Consider the following 14,402-nt stretch of genomic DNA (forward strand, 5'->3'; position numbering starts at 1 on the left):
CCCAAAACATAACATACCTCGGAATAAACCTAACCAAAGAGGTAAAGGATCTATACCCTAAAAACTACAGAACACTTCTGAAAGAAATTGAAAAAGACACAAAGAGGTGAAAAAAATATTCCAGGCTCATGGATTGGAAGAAATAATATTGTGAAAATGTCAATGTAACCCAGAGCAATTTACACATTTAAAGCAATCCTTATAAAATACCATAGACTTTCTTCAGAGAGTTGGAACAAATCATCTTAAGATTTGTGTGGAATCAGAAAAGACCCCGAATAGCCAGGGGAATTTTAAAAAACAAAACCATAGCTGGGGGCATCACAATGCCAGATTTCACGTTGTACCACAAAGCTATGGTCAACAAGACAGTGTGGTACTGGCACAAAAATAGACACATAGATCAATGGAACATAAGAGAGAATCCAGAAGTGGACCCTCAACTTTATGGTCAACTAGTATTCAACAAAGGAGGAAAGACTATCCAGTGGAAAAAAGACAGTCTACTTAATAAATGTTGTTGGGAAAATTGGACTTCCACATGCTGAAGCATGAAACTAGACAACTCACTTGTACCATAAAAAAGTTAAAATCAAAATGGATGAAAGCTCTTAATGTGGGACAAGATTCCATCAAAATCCTAGAGGAGAACACAGGCAAAACAGTTTTTGAACTTGGCCCCAGTAATTTCTTGCAAGATTCATCCATGGAGGCAAGAGAAACAAAAGCAAAAAGAACTATTGGGACATCATAAAAAAAGAAGGTTTTGCACAGGAGAAGAAAGAGTCAACAAAACTAAAAGACAACGGACATTATGGGAGAAGATATTTGCAGATGATGTATCAGATAAAGGGCTAATTTCCAAGATCTACAAAGAAATTATTAAACTCAGCAGCAAAGAAACAAACAGGGGATCCCTGGGTGGCTCATCGGTTTAGCGCCTGCCTTTGGCCCAGGCCATGATCCTGGAGTCCCGGGATCAAGTCCCGCATCGGGCTCCCGGCATGGAGCCTGCTTCTCCCTCTGCCTGTGTCTCTGCCTCTCTCTCTCTCTCTCTCTGTCTATAATAAATAAATAAATAAATAAATAAATAAATAAATAAATAAATCTTTTAAAAAATAAAATTAAATTAAAAAAAAAAACCAAAGAAACAAACAATCCAATCATGAAACAGCCCAAAGACATGAACAGAAGTCTCACAGAGGGAGACATAGACATGGCCAACAAGCACATGAGGAAATGCTCCCGATCACTTGCCATCAGGGAACTACAAATCAAAACCACAATGAGATCCCACCTCACACCAGTGAGAATTGGGAAAATTAACAAAGCAGGAAAATACAAATTTTGGAGAGGATGTGGAGAAAGGGGAACCCTCCTGCACTGTTGGTGGGAATGTGAATTGGTGTAGCCACTCTGGAAAACAGTATGAAGGTTCCACAAAGAGTAAAAGTAGATCTGCCCTATGACCCAGCAATTGCACTGCTGGGGATTTTCCCAAGATACAGATGCAGGGAAATGCTAGGACACATGCACTCCGATGTTTATAGCAGCAATGTCCACAAAAGCCAAATTATTGAAGGAACTCATGGCCGCCGCATGGGATGAATGGATCCACCCACATTTCGACCACTCGGATGGAAGATAAGATCAAGGAAGGGCACTGGGTGGCTCAGTCAGTGAGGCTCCTGCTTTCTGGTTAGGCCATGATTCCTTGGACCTTGCTTTGAGACCTCCATTGGACTCCCAGCACACTGGGGAGCCTGCTTCGCCCTCTCCCCCTGCAGCTCACCCTGCTTATTCTCTTTACCTCTCTCCAAGAATTGAAAAACTTCCTTAAAAGTGTTTGTAAAATATCAAGTAAACCTCGGATTGGTCTTTGGATCCACAAGGAGAACCTTGATGCCTCCACAGAGCAGGTTGGGAGACTACAAGAGTTGTCGCTGGAGAGCGACTCTCAGCCCAGGATCACATAGATCTCTTGAATTCCATTAGGAGGGCTTCATGTCGGAGTGTTCCTGTGAAGAGACAAATGAGTCAAAGGGAGCCACTTGTGGGTTACGTTACCTAGACCCGAACCCTAACCTTAAACAAACCTTATCCTGATATCGAAACCAAATGCTAACCCGATCTAGGACAAGAACCCTAACCCTAAACCTAACGCTAACCCTAACCCGAATGCTAATCGGAATTCTAACCCCAACCAGAACACGAACACTCACCCAACGCTAACCTTCCAGAACTTGGACCTGAAGCCAAAATTGAAACCTAACTCTACCCAAAAACCATAACCCTAATCGCTAAGCTAAACAGTAACTCTTACACTCACCCTAAACACTAACCCTAACCCTAAACATAAACCTAACCCTACACCGTAAAACTAACCCTAACCCCAATCCAAATGCTAGCCCTAACCCTAAGCATAGTTCAATTTGGAACTTAGATGTGACATGCCATTGTGTTGGATGTATCCTGTTGTTCAGATCCCAGTCACAAAACACCTCGGGGTGACACAGGAATATTTATGCCACAGGTCATTATTGCTGGGAGCCATGGTGAAGGCTATGACCCCCAGAGCCCAGAAGGAGGCACCTCAGACTCATTCAAAATAGAACAGGACACATTTGGAGGGTTTGACAACAGAAGATGACCATGTATGCATTTTGGAGCATTCCCACCCCATCATGGTGCCCCCATTGAAATGAGGCCGGAGGTAAAGTGATCATTGTAATATTCTGTTGCTGGAACCGAGACCACTTTCAAGTGGTACTCCACCCCAAAACTCACCTCCACATGTCAATGCACCATCCTTAAAATTGCGCCTCAGATACACAGGGCACCAGCTCACGTGCATTACAAAGATCATCAATAGACCCCTGATGATGTCCCAAGGTAGGAGATTCTGCCTCTTCTATCACCGTGCAGGGTGGGAACCTGGGGACTATGTGAGAGACATGGTGGGTTAGATAGGTCACAGATCTGGGAAAGCAAGCACAGAAAGAAAGGTCTGAATTCAGCTCCGTCTCCAGAAAAGTAAGACCTTCCTTACATTTTCAGAGAGTTGTGGCTATGGCATTTTTGACTCCTGATGTACAGTTAAGGAGATGGCATGGGGTAAGCAGTCATCTGCCAAGAAGGGGGTCTGGATAGGTCTGACTGAAGGGAGGGGCCCAAGGGCTGGAATCTTGAAAAAGTGATGTCACTTCCTTGGAGACAAGAGTGTAGTGGATTTAGAACTCTGGTAACCAGGATGCTGCATTGAAGAATGTCCTTCTTTCCAGCGCACTTAACTAGAGAACAAGATGTTCTGTTGCTGTTGCCCTACTTTCAGTGGCTCTGGGCAAAAGAGAGTCCAGACAGAGAGATGTTCATGTCGCTATGGACGTCAGCTCGGCCCTCTTCACCGAAGCTTCTGGTTATATGCGGGAAACCTCAACAGGTACTACAAGGCACCTGGGGAAGACACTGGAGAGCAGGTCACACTGTAATCTCAGCTGAGGGGGCTCGAACCTCCTTCAGGCTCATTGTGTGTGTGCCTGTTTGTGTATGTAAGAGTGTGTTTGTGTGAGACTATGTGTGTGTGTGTGTGTGTGTGTTTGTGTGCTTGTCTGTGTGGAGATGGGACAGCAGAAAGGAACATGCCCTTCCTGGGCAGAAACCAGCTGCCATGGTTTGGAAGCCTGTCACATCTTTGGTGTTCAGACCCCAGGCCATAGCAGGCAAGATGAGAAGGTGAGCGCTGAGGGCCAAGCTCAACTACGAGTATGTAAGTCATGAGCGCAAGAGTCTCTTTCATCTGACTTCTCCTTGGCAGATGTCTCTTCAGGTGCCCCTGTGATGTGAAGCGGAGAACATGATTTAAAAAGGGGATGTCCCATTGGGTGTTGTGCAGGAGGTACCCTAATGTCTCCTGGCCCTGCACATACGGGGCACTGTATTTGCAGAGCTGCACCCAGAATATCTTGGGGGAGATGTTCTGGGGCTTCAGCATATCAAACTCCCTAGACAATGATCGGGTGCACAAGGCAAACAAGGAGCAGTGCTGTTCTGAGGTGAGAATGGGAAGAGGGTTCTCCACAGAGAGATGGTCCCCACACAAACATGGAGAGAAACCTGGGGCCCTCCCTTAGTGTTTCCACATGACTGCCTCATAGGCCAAACCGCAAAGAGACCTGAACCTCCACTCCTTTTTTTTTTTTTTTAATTTTTCTATTTATTATTTATGATAGTCACACAGAGAGAGAGAGAGAGAGGCAGAGACACAGGCAGAGGGAGAAGCAGGCTCCATGCACTGGGAGCCCGACGTGGGATTCGATCCCGGATCTCCAGGATCGCGCCCTGGGCCAAAGGCAGGCGCCAAACCGCTGCGCCACCCAGGGATCCCTGAACCTCCACTCCTAACCTCCAGCGATGTCTGAGGTGATAAGACACTGTTCCCCTAGGTTGGAATGGTGCAGAATAGATTTAATGTTTTTGAGGAGCGGGGGCAGTTTGCTTGTTTCACTCAGAGCAATGAGTGTCTTTGCGTTTCACTACCATTTTCCTTATTTCACCCACGCGCCCCAAATATCCTGTGTAGAACCCAGCACCTCTGTCGTTAAACAAGGTCTGCAGACCACACAAAACATCACACTGAAGACGGTGACTTAGACAAAAGGAAGGGTGAGATGAAGCCATTCTCCATGCTTATCTCTAAGGTGTCATGTGCCAGAATACATCAGATCGTTGTAGGCCAAATAGGTCATGAGCTGTGTCCTTAGAGGGCCTTGCAGTACTCCATCAATGGGGCCGTTGTCACAGTGATTCAGATTTTCAAGGCCCTGGGCACTTGACATGATGCCATTCTCTTGCATGTCTGCCGAGCTGCAAGGAGCAACTTGTGTGACCCCAGAGACTGTTTAAGTTGCTTGATCTGCCATCACCTGGAAACCCAGAATGGGTGGAAACCCTTTGATGCATCAAATTTCTCGCACTGGATTCAGACCATCCGAGGTTTACTTGATATTTTACAAACACTTTTAAGGAAGTTTTTTAAATTCTTGGAGAGAGGGAAAGAGAATAAGCAGGGTGAGCTGCAGGGGGAGAGGGCAAAAAAACCAGGTCCCTGGGATCATGGCCTGACCTGAGAGCAGGGGCCTCACTGACTGAGCCACCCAGTGCCCTTCCTTGATCTTATCATCCGTCCGCGTGGTCAAAATGTGGGTGGATCCATTCATCCCATGCGGCGGCCATGAAGATGTCACATCTAACCAACTGTGGACATGCGTGCCTACGACAGGTCGAGTGATTGACTGTCTGACTCTCTGACTAGACTTGAGACCGAGACAGTGTATCTACTGTATTCTTTCAATGATGTTAGTGCTTCGAAATGTGGCTGCAATCCTAGGCGTTTTCTCTCTATTCTTGGAGAAAGGAATCCCAACCAGCACTTTCCATCTACTGAGTGGACCATGAACTGCTCTGTCTTCCCCACTGACCGCTGCTCTGGACACATGAAGGACAAGGAGCAGGGCCAGTTAGATGGAATCCCAGAAGTCTTTTGCAAAGAGGAAAACGGCCTGCTTTCCACGTGCTTCTGTACACCGAGGTTGCCACAGGCTTGATGTGGAGAGCTTCTTCGCTGGCGAGAGACAGCTGCTCCACAGGAAGATGCCCAGCAGCCCTTTGAACAGGGCCACACAGCAGAGAAGTCTAGGCCATGTTTTCTGTCAGGATTGCCCACAGTAGCCCCATGATGTTCATCCTCTTCACAGCCCTTCTCAGAGGAGGAAAAGGAAGCTCAGAGAGGTGCAGTGACATTCCCAAAACATGCCGGTAGTAGAGGCGAGCCTCAGGCCCTGTGCTGTGTATGGGGTGGTCAGTCACCTGTAGAGTTGCTGGCCCAGGACCCTTTGGGCTGTGCTGAACACCTGGTAGACACGGAAAATGACTTCATTTTCTGAGAGACTCCTTTCCTGCCGGATCGCAGAAGGGACTGTACAAAAGTATCCATTCTGCCTTCGCGGAGTGTCCGCATGGTCCAGGCCTCACCCGGAGTCAGGGTGGATGGTTCCTTTCCACCCCAGAGACACAAGGAGGAGCACTGTAGTCAGCTTCCAAACCACGGGCCACTGGGAAGAACAGGGTCTGGCGCTCAGCCCAGAGACACCCATCCCCTCGGGAAGTTGTGCAGGAAAAAAGGACTTTAGGGCCCACACAGAAAAGGGTTCTATGCTTCAAAATACCATTAGTTGGTTGGGACGCAGGACAGAGCATTGGCAACTTCAACACATTCCAGTAGCTGAGCATCACCCGCATTTCTCTCAACTCAGAGCTTTTATGAAGACCAGTATTCCATGGAGTCATCCGTAAACATCCCACTGCAGATAGAACACAGAGGGTTAGCACCTCAAATGCTGCTCAAGATCCCACAGATTGGGCCTGAGAAGAGACCAAAGCATGGACTCCGTGGCATTTCCCCTAAGCTGATGTACCTTGGTCTGTTCCTGACCTAGGGAGGAAGGATCAGGGAGAGCACCTTCTTCGGCAGGCCCCAGGGAACCTAGGGCCTGTTCTTCCTAGTCTGTTTTCTTGGCTTGCCCTGATCATCTGTGGGTCCTGACTTTCCCCATGAATGGGACTTGTTCTCAGTCCAGACCGGCCATGCTTGTGGTCAGTGGGCTGATGCACCTGTGCTTCACAGGGGGAGATGGAGTAATTGAACCCTTGGAACAACTCATCCAAGATTTCCTGTGTGGATCTCTACACAAAAGGCAGAGCCAGCTACTTGGGTCAGGAGGCATCAGAGGACTTTCACCCAAATTGGGCTTCTAGGTTATGGCAGATCAAGCAACGTAAACAGTCTGTGGAGACACACAAGGTGCTGCTTGCAGCATGGCAGTCCTGGTAAGAGAATGGCATCATGTCAAGTGCCAATGGCGTTGAATGGCTGAATCACTGTGGCAGACGGCCCCATTGATAGAGTACTATGAGGACCTCTACGGACACAGCTCATGACCCGTTGGACCAACAAAGATCTGATGTGTTCTGGCACATGACACCTTAGAGATAAACATAGACAATGGCTTCATCCCACCCTTCCTTTTGTCTTAAATCACCGTCTTCATTGTGATCTTTTGTGAGGCCTGCAGAAGTTGTGCTAGGACAGTAGAGCTGCGTTCTACACAGGATCCCTGGGGCACGTGGGTGAAATCAGGAAAATGGTAGTGAAACGGAAAGACACTCATTGCTCTGAGTGAAAAAAACCAACCACCCCCACTCTTCAAAAACAGGAAATCTATTCTGCACCATTCCAACCTAGGGGAACAGTGTCTGATCACCTAAGACATAGCCGAAGGTTAGGAGGGGAGGTTCATGTTCTCTTTGTGTTTGGGCCTGTGCGGCACTCGTGTGGAAACACTAAGGGAGGGCCCCAGGTTTCTCTCCATGTTTGCGTGGGGGCCATCTCTCTGTGGAGAACCCTCTTCCCATTCTCACCTCAGAACAGCACTGCTCCTTGTTTGCCTGAAGCACCCGATCATTGTCTAGGGAGTTAGAAGAGTTGAAGCCCCAGAACATCTCCTCCAAGATCTCCTGGGTGCAGCTCTGCAAATACAGTGCCCCGTATGTAACAGGGCCTAGAGACATTAGGGTACTCCCTGCACAACACAACAAGGAGACATCCCCTTTAGAAACCGCGTTCTCTGCTTCACATCACAGGGGCAGCTGAAGGGACATCTGGAAATGAGAAGCCACACGAAAGACACTCTTGCGCTCATGACTTACATACTTGAAGTTGAACTTGGCCCTCAGCACTCACCTTCTCATCTTGCCTACTATGACCTGGAGTCTGAACACCAAAGATGTGACAGGCTTCCAAACCGTGGCAGCTGGTTTCTGCCCAGGAAGGGCATGTTCCTCTCCTCTGTCCCCTCTACACACACACACACACACACACACACACTCACACACACAGTCTCACACTAACACACCCTCTTACACATACACAAACGGACACACACCCAGTGGGGTGAAAGAGGTTCGAGCCCCCTCAGCTGAGATTACAGTGTGGCCTGCTCTCCAGTGGCTTCCCCCAGGTGCCTTGTGGTACCTGTTGAGGTCTCCTGCACATAACCAGAAGCTTCAGCGAAGGGGACCGAGTTGACGTCCATAGCGACATGAACATCTCTCTGTCTGGACTCTCTTAAGCTCAGAGCCACTGAAATTAGGTCAACCGCAAAAGAACATCTTGTTCTCTTGACCGGCTCCAGTTAAGTGAGTTGGAAAGAGGGACATTGTTCAACGCAGCTTCCTGGTTACCAGAGTTCTAAATCCACTACACTCTTGTCTCCAAGGAAGTGACATCACTTTTTCAAGATTCCAGCCCTTGGGCCCCTCCCTTCAGTCAGACCTATCCAGACCCCCTTCTTGGCAGATGACTGCTTACCGCATGCCATCTCCTTAACTGTACATCAGGAGTCAAAAATGCCATAGCCAGAACTCTCTGAAAATGCAAGGAAGGTACTACTTTTCTTGAGACGGAGCTGATTTCAGACCTTTCTTTCTGTGCTTGCCTTCCCAGATCTGTGACCTATCTAACCCACCGTGTCTCTCATATAGTCCACAGGTTACCAACCTGCACAGTGACAGAAGAGTCAGAATCTTCTTCCTAGGGACATCATCAGTGGTGTATGAATGATATCTGCAATGCACGTGAGCTGGTGCTCTGTGTATCTGAGATGCAAATTTTAAGGATGGTGGTTTGACATGAAGAGGTAAGATGGAGTGGAGTACCGGTTGAGTGGTACCAACTGATTACCAGTTGAATGTGCACTAGGTTCCACAGTTTTCACTTGACCTCCGGCCTCATTTCAATGGGGGCACCATGATGGGGTGGGAATGCTCTAAGGTGCAGACATGGTGATCTTCTGTAGTCAAACCGTCCAATTTTTCCAGTTCTATTTTGAATGAGACAGAGGTGCCTCCTTCTGGGCTCTGGGGGTCGCAGCCTTCACCATGGCTCCCAGCGACAATGACTTGTGGCATAAATATCCCTGTGTCACCTCGAGGTGCCTCATGACTGGTTCCTGACCAACACAATACATCCAACTCAATGGCATGTCACATCTAATTTCCAAACTGATCTATGTTTCAGGTTAGGGTTAGGCCTCAGGATCAGGGTTAGGGTTAGGCTTCAGGGTTATAGTTAGGGTTAGGGGTCAGGGTTAGAGGTAGGGTTCAGGTTAGGGTGAGGGTTATCGTTAGGCTTCAGGGTTAGGGTTAGGGTAAGGGGTTAGGCTTAGGGTTAGGGTTAGGGTTAGTTCTCAGGGTTAGCGTTAGCGTTAGGCCTTAGGGTTAGGGGTGAGGTTTAGGCCTCAGGGTTACGGTTAGGGGTTAGGCTAAGGGATTAGGGTTAGAGGTTAAGCTTAGGGGTGAGGGTTAGGGTTAGGTTTTAGGTTTAGAGTGATGGTTAGGCCTGGGGTCAGTGTTAGGGTTAAGCCTAAGGGTTAGGGTTTTGGATTAGGCCTCAGGGTTAGGCCTCAGGTTTAAGCCACAGGGTTAGGGTTAGGGTTAGGCCTCAGGGTAAGTCCTCATGGTTAGGCCACAGGGTTAGGCCTTAGGGTTAGGTTTAGGCCTCAGGGTTAGGGTTAGGGTTAGGCTTCAGTGTTAGGGCTTCGGTTTAGGCCTGAGGGTTAGGCCTAGAAGTTAGGTCTCAGTGTGAAGGGTTAGGGTTAGGTTTAAGACTCAGGGTTAGGGTAAGGGTTAGGCCTCAGGGTTAGGCTTTAGGTTTAGGCCTTAGGGTTAGGGTTAGGCCTCAGTGTTAGGGTTAGGTTTAGGCTTCTGGGTGAGGGCTTAGGTTTAGGCCTCAGGCTTAGGCCTAGTGTTTAGGCCTCAGTGTTAGGGGTTAAGGTTAGGGTTAGGCCTCAGGGTTAGGGGTTAGGTTTAGGCCTCAGGGTTAGGCCTCAGGGCTAGGGTTAGGGTGAGCTTTGGGTTAGGGTTAGGGTTAGGGTCAGGGTCAGAATTAGGGTTCAGGTTGGATTAGGTATAGGGTTAGTGTCAGGGTAAAGGTTAGAGTCAGGGTCAGGGTTAGGGTCATGGTCATGGTGAGGGTCAGGCTTAGGGTTAGGGTCAGTGTTAGGGTCAGGTCTGGGTTAGGATCAGGTTCTGGGTTAGGGTTAGGGTTAGGATTAGGGTAAGACTTAGGCTTCAGGGTTAGGGTTAGGGCAGGGGCCCAGGGTTAGGATTAGGGTTTGGCCTGAGGGTTAGGGTTAGGGTGAAGCTTCAGGATTAGGGGTTAGGGTTAGGCCTCAACGTTAGGGTTTATTTATAGGCTTCCATGATAGGACTACGGGTTAGGCCTCAGGGTTAGGGGGTTAGGATTAGGGTTAAGGTTAGGGGTTAGGGTTAGGGCTCAGGGTTAGTGGTTAGTGTTAGGCTGAGGGGTTAGGGTTAGGTGTTACACCGAGGATTTAGTGTAAGGGTTTAGGCCTTGGGGTCAGGGTTAGGGTTAAGGTAAGTGGTTAGGGTTAGTGTTAGTTTTTGCCCTCAGAGTTAGGGTTGTGGTTAGGCCTCAGGGTTAGGGGTTAGGGTTTGGCCTCATGGTTAGGTTTAGGGGTAGGCCAAGGGGTTAGGGTTAGGGGTTAGGCCAAGGGGTTAGGGTTAGGGGTTAGGCCAAGGGGTTAGGGTTAGAGGTTCAGCCTAGGGGTTAGTGTTAGGATTAGGGTTTATGTTTAGGGTTAGGGTTAGGCTTGGTGTCCATGTTAGGGTTACGCCTAAAGGTTAGGGTTTAGGTTTAGGCCTCAGGGTTAGGCCTCAGGGTTAAGGCTCTGGGTTAGGGTTAGCATTAGGCCTCAGGGTTAGGGGTTAGGGTTAATCCTCAGGGTTAGGGTTTAGGGTTTGGCCTCATGGTTAGGGTTACGGGTTAGCCCGAGGGAGTAGGGTTAGGAGTTAGGCCTAGGGGTTAGGGTTAGGATCAGGGTTTAAGGTTAGGGTTAGGGTTAGGCCTGGGGTCATTGTTAGCATTAGGTCTAAGGTTTAGGGTTTAGGTTTAGGCCGCAGCGTTAGGCCTCAGGGTTAGACCTCAGGGTTAGGGTTAGGGTTAGGCCTCTGGCTTAGACCACAGGGTTAGGCCTCAGTGTTAGGCCTCAGGTTTCGGTCCAATGGTTAAGTTTAGGACTCAGGGTTAGTGTAAAGGTAGGACTCAGGTTTAGGGTTTAGATTTAGGCCTCATGTTGAGGTTTAGGCCTCATGGTTAGGGTTAGAGTAAGACATCAGGGTTAGGGTTTAGGTTTAGGCCTCAGGGTTAGGACTAGGAGTTCGGCCTCAGGGTTAGGGTTTAGGGTTAGGGTTAGGGTTAGTCCTCCTGGTTAAGGGTGAGGGTTAGGCCACAGGGTTAGGCCTCAGGGTTAGGCCTCAGGGTTAAAGTTATGGTTAGGGTTAGGGTTAGGGCTAGGGTTAGGTCAGGTTCAGGGTTAGGGTTAGTGTTATGGTTAGGGTCAGGGTTAAACTTAGGGTCATGATCAGGTTTAGGGTCAGGGTCAGCATTTGGGTTAGGGTTAGGGTTAGGTTTAGGTTTCAGGGTTAGGGGTTAGGGTTAGGGTCAGGGTCAGGGTTAGGCCTCAGGGTTAGGGTCTGGGTTAGGTCTCAGGGTTAGGGTTAGGCTTAGGCCTCAGTTTAGGTCTCAGGGTTAGAACCCAGGGTTAGGCCTCAGGGTTAGGTTTAGGCCTCAGGGTTATGGTTAAGTTTGGGCCTCAGAGTCAGGTTTAGGTTTAGGCCTCAGATTTAGGCCTAGGGGTTAGGCCTCAGGGTTAGGGGTTAGGGTTAGGATTAGGCCTCAGGGTTAGGCGTTTGGGTTAGGCATCAGGGTAAGGACTCAGTGTGAGACCTCAGGCTTAGGGTTAGGCTGCAGGGTAGGCCTCAGGGTTAGGCCTCAGGGTTTGGCATCAGGGTTATGTTTAGGCCTCAGAGTTAGGGGTTAGGGTTAGACCTCATGGTTAGGGTTTCTGTTTAGGCCTCAGGGTTAGGCCGAGGGGTTAGGTTTAGGGTTCGGCCGAGTTAGAGTTAGGGTTAGAGTTAGGGTTAGGGTTAGACTCAGGGTTCGGGATTAGGGTTAGGCCTCAGGGTTAGGGGTTCGGGTTAGGTCGAGTGGTTAGGCTTAGGGGTTAGGCAGAGGAATTAGGGTTAGGGGTTAGGCCTGAGGTCATGGTTAGGGTTAAAGTAAGGTTTAAGGTTCGGCCGAGTTAGAGTTAGGTTTAGAGTTAGGGTTAGGGTTAGGGGTTAGGCTTGGGGTCATGGTTAGGGTTAAAGTAAGGTTTAGGGTTCTGCCAAGTTAGAGTTAGGGTTAGAGTTAGGGTTAGGGTTAGACTCAGTGTTCGGGATTAGGGTTAGGCCTCAGGGTTAGGGGTTCGGGTTAGGTCGAGTGGTTAGGCTTAGGGGTTAGGCAGAGGAATTAGGGTTAGGGGTTAGGCTTGGGGTCATGGTTAGGGTTAAAGTAAGGGGTTGGGGTTAGTGTTAGGGTTAGGCCTCAGGTTTAGGGTTAGGGTTAGGCCTCAGGGTTAGCGGTTAGTTTCAGGCCTCAGGATTAGGGGTTAGGTTAGGGCCTAATGGCTAGGGTTAGGGGTTAGGCCGAGGGGTTAGGGTTTGGGGTTAGGTGTAGGGGTTAGGATTAGGATTAGGGTTTAGGGTTAGGGTTAGGGTCAGGCATGGGGTCACTGTTATGGTTAGGCCTAAGGGTTAGGGTTTAGGTTTAGGCTTCAGGGTTAGGGTTAGTCTTAGGCCTCAGGGTTAGGCCAAATGGTTAGCCCACAGGAATAGGTTTCAGGTTAAGGCCCGAGGGTTAGGTTTCGGATTCAGGGTTAGGGTAAGGATTAGGACTCAGGGTTATGGGTTAGGTTTAGGCCTCAGGGGTAAGCCTAGGCTTTAGGCCTCAGGGTTAGGGTTTGGGTTAGTGTTAGGGTTAGGCTTCGGTGTTGGGGGTTAGGGCTCAGGGTTAGAGTTCGGGCTAGGCCTAGGGGTTAGGCCTCACGGTTAAGGGTTAGGTAAAGGGTTAGGGTAAGGTCTCGGTTTTTGGGGTTTGGCCTCAGGGTTAGAGTTAGGGTTAGGCCTCAGGGTTTGGCCTCAGGGTTAGTGGTTAGCCCTCAGGATTAGGGGTAGTGTTAGGCTTCAGGAATAGGGGTTAGGTTCAGGTATAGGCCTCAGGGTTAGGTTTAGTGTTAGGGTTAGTGTCAGAGTTAAGGATAGGGTTGGCCTCAGGGTTAAGCCTCAGGGTAACGACCGGGGTGAGGGTCAGCGTTAGGGTCAGGGTTTGGCCTCAGGGATAGGGTCAGGGTTTGGCCTCAGGGTTAGGCCTCAGGGATTGGGTCAGGGTTAGGCCTCAGGGTTAGGGTTAGGGCTAGGGTTAGGGTCAGGTTTGGGCCTCAGGGTTAGGCCTTAGGGATAGGGTCAGGATTAGGCCTCAGGGATAGGGGTCATGTTAGGGTCAGAGTCAGGGTTAGGCCTCATACTAGATTTCTTGTGTGGATCTCCACAAAAAAGACAGAGCCAGCTACTTGGGTCAGGAGGCATCAGAGGGCTTCCACCCAAACTGGGTTTCCAGGTTATGGCAGATCAAGCAATTTAAACAGTCTGTGGGGACACCCAAGTTGCTCCTTGCAGTACGACAAACATGGCAAGAGAATGGCATCATGTCAAGGGCCAATGGCGTTGAATGGCTGAATCACTGTGGCAGGCAGCCCCACTGATGGAGTACTACGAGGACCTCTACGGACACAGCTCATGACCCGTTAGGCCAACAAAGATCTGATGTGTTCTGGCACATGACACCTTAGAGATAAACATAGACAATGGCTTCATCCCACCCTTCTTTTTGTCTTAAATCACCCTCTTTAGTGTGATCTTTTGTGAGGCCTGCAGAAGTTGTGCTAAGACAGTAGAGCTGCGTTCTACACAGGATCCCTGGGGCGCGTGGGTGAAATCAGGAAAATGGTAGTGAAACGGAAAGACACTCATTGCTCTGAGTGAAAAAAAACCAACCACCCCCACTCTTCAAAAACAGGAAATCTATTCTGCACCATTCCAACCTAGGGGAACATTGTCTGATCATCTCAGACATAGCCGAAGGTTAGGAGGGGAGGTTCATGTTCTCTTTGTGTTTGGGCCTGTGCGGCACTCGTGTGGAAACACTAAGGGAGGGCCCCAGGTTTCTCTCCATGTTTGCGTGGGGGCCATCTCTCTGTGGAGAACCCTCTTCCCATTCTCACCTCAGAACAGCACTGCTCCTTGTTTGCCTGGAGCACCCGATCATTGTCTAGGGAGTTAGAAGAGTTGAAGCCACAGAACATCTCCTCCAAGATCTCCTGGGTGGAGCACTGCAAATACAGTGTCCCAGGGATCCCTGGGTGGCGCAGCGGTTTAGCACCTGCCTT

At 49.2% G+C, this 14,402-nt stretch overlaps 1 long non-coding RNA gene across 3 annotated transcripts; it reads right to left on the reverse strand.

Moving 5' to 3' along the window:
* Positions 1-1,466: 1,466 nt before the first annotated feature.
* LOC119869217 lies at positions 1,467-8,251 on the reverse strand. 3 transcript variants are annotated; one of them, XR_005386772.1, is made up of 5 exons: positions 8,090-8,251; positions 7,477-7,584; positions 6,225-6,359; positions 2,788-2,941; positions 1,467-2,018 (listed from the first exon to the last, which is right to left on the reverse strand). It is a non-coding gene; the product is annotated as an uncharacterized LOC119869217 (long non-coding RNA). The 3 variants fall into 3 exon arrangements; XR_005386774.1 differs by having other exon boundaries at positions 7,477-7,637; XR_005386773.1 differs by lacking the exons at positions 6,225-6,359; positions 7,477-7,584 and adding an exon at positions 3,050-3,832.
* Positions 8,252-14,402: the final 6,151 nt, after the last annotated feature.

Source organism: Canis lupus, unplaced genomic scaffold (assembly GCF_011100685.1).
Source record: "Canis lupus familiaris isolate Mischka breed German Shepherd unplaced genomic scaffold, alternate assembly UU_Cfam_GSD_1.0 chrUn_S1451H1635, whole genome shotgun sequence".
NCBI classification, from domain to species: Eukaryota; Metazoa; Chordata; class Mammalia; order Carnivora; family Canidae; genus Canis; species Canis lupus.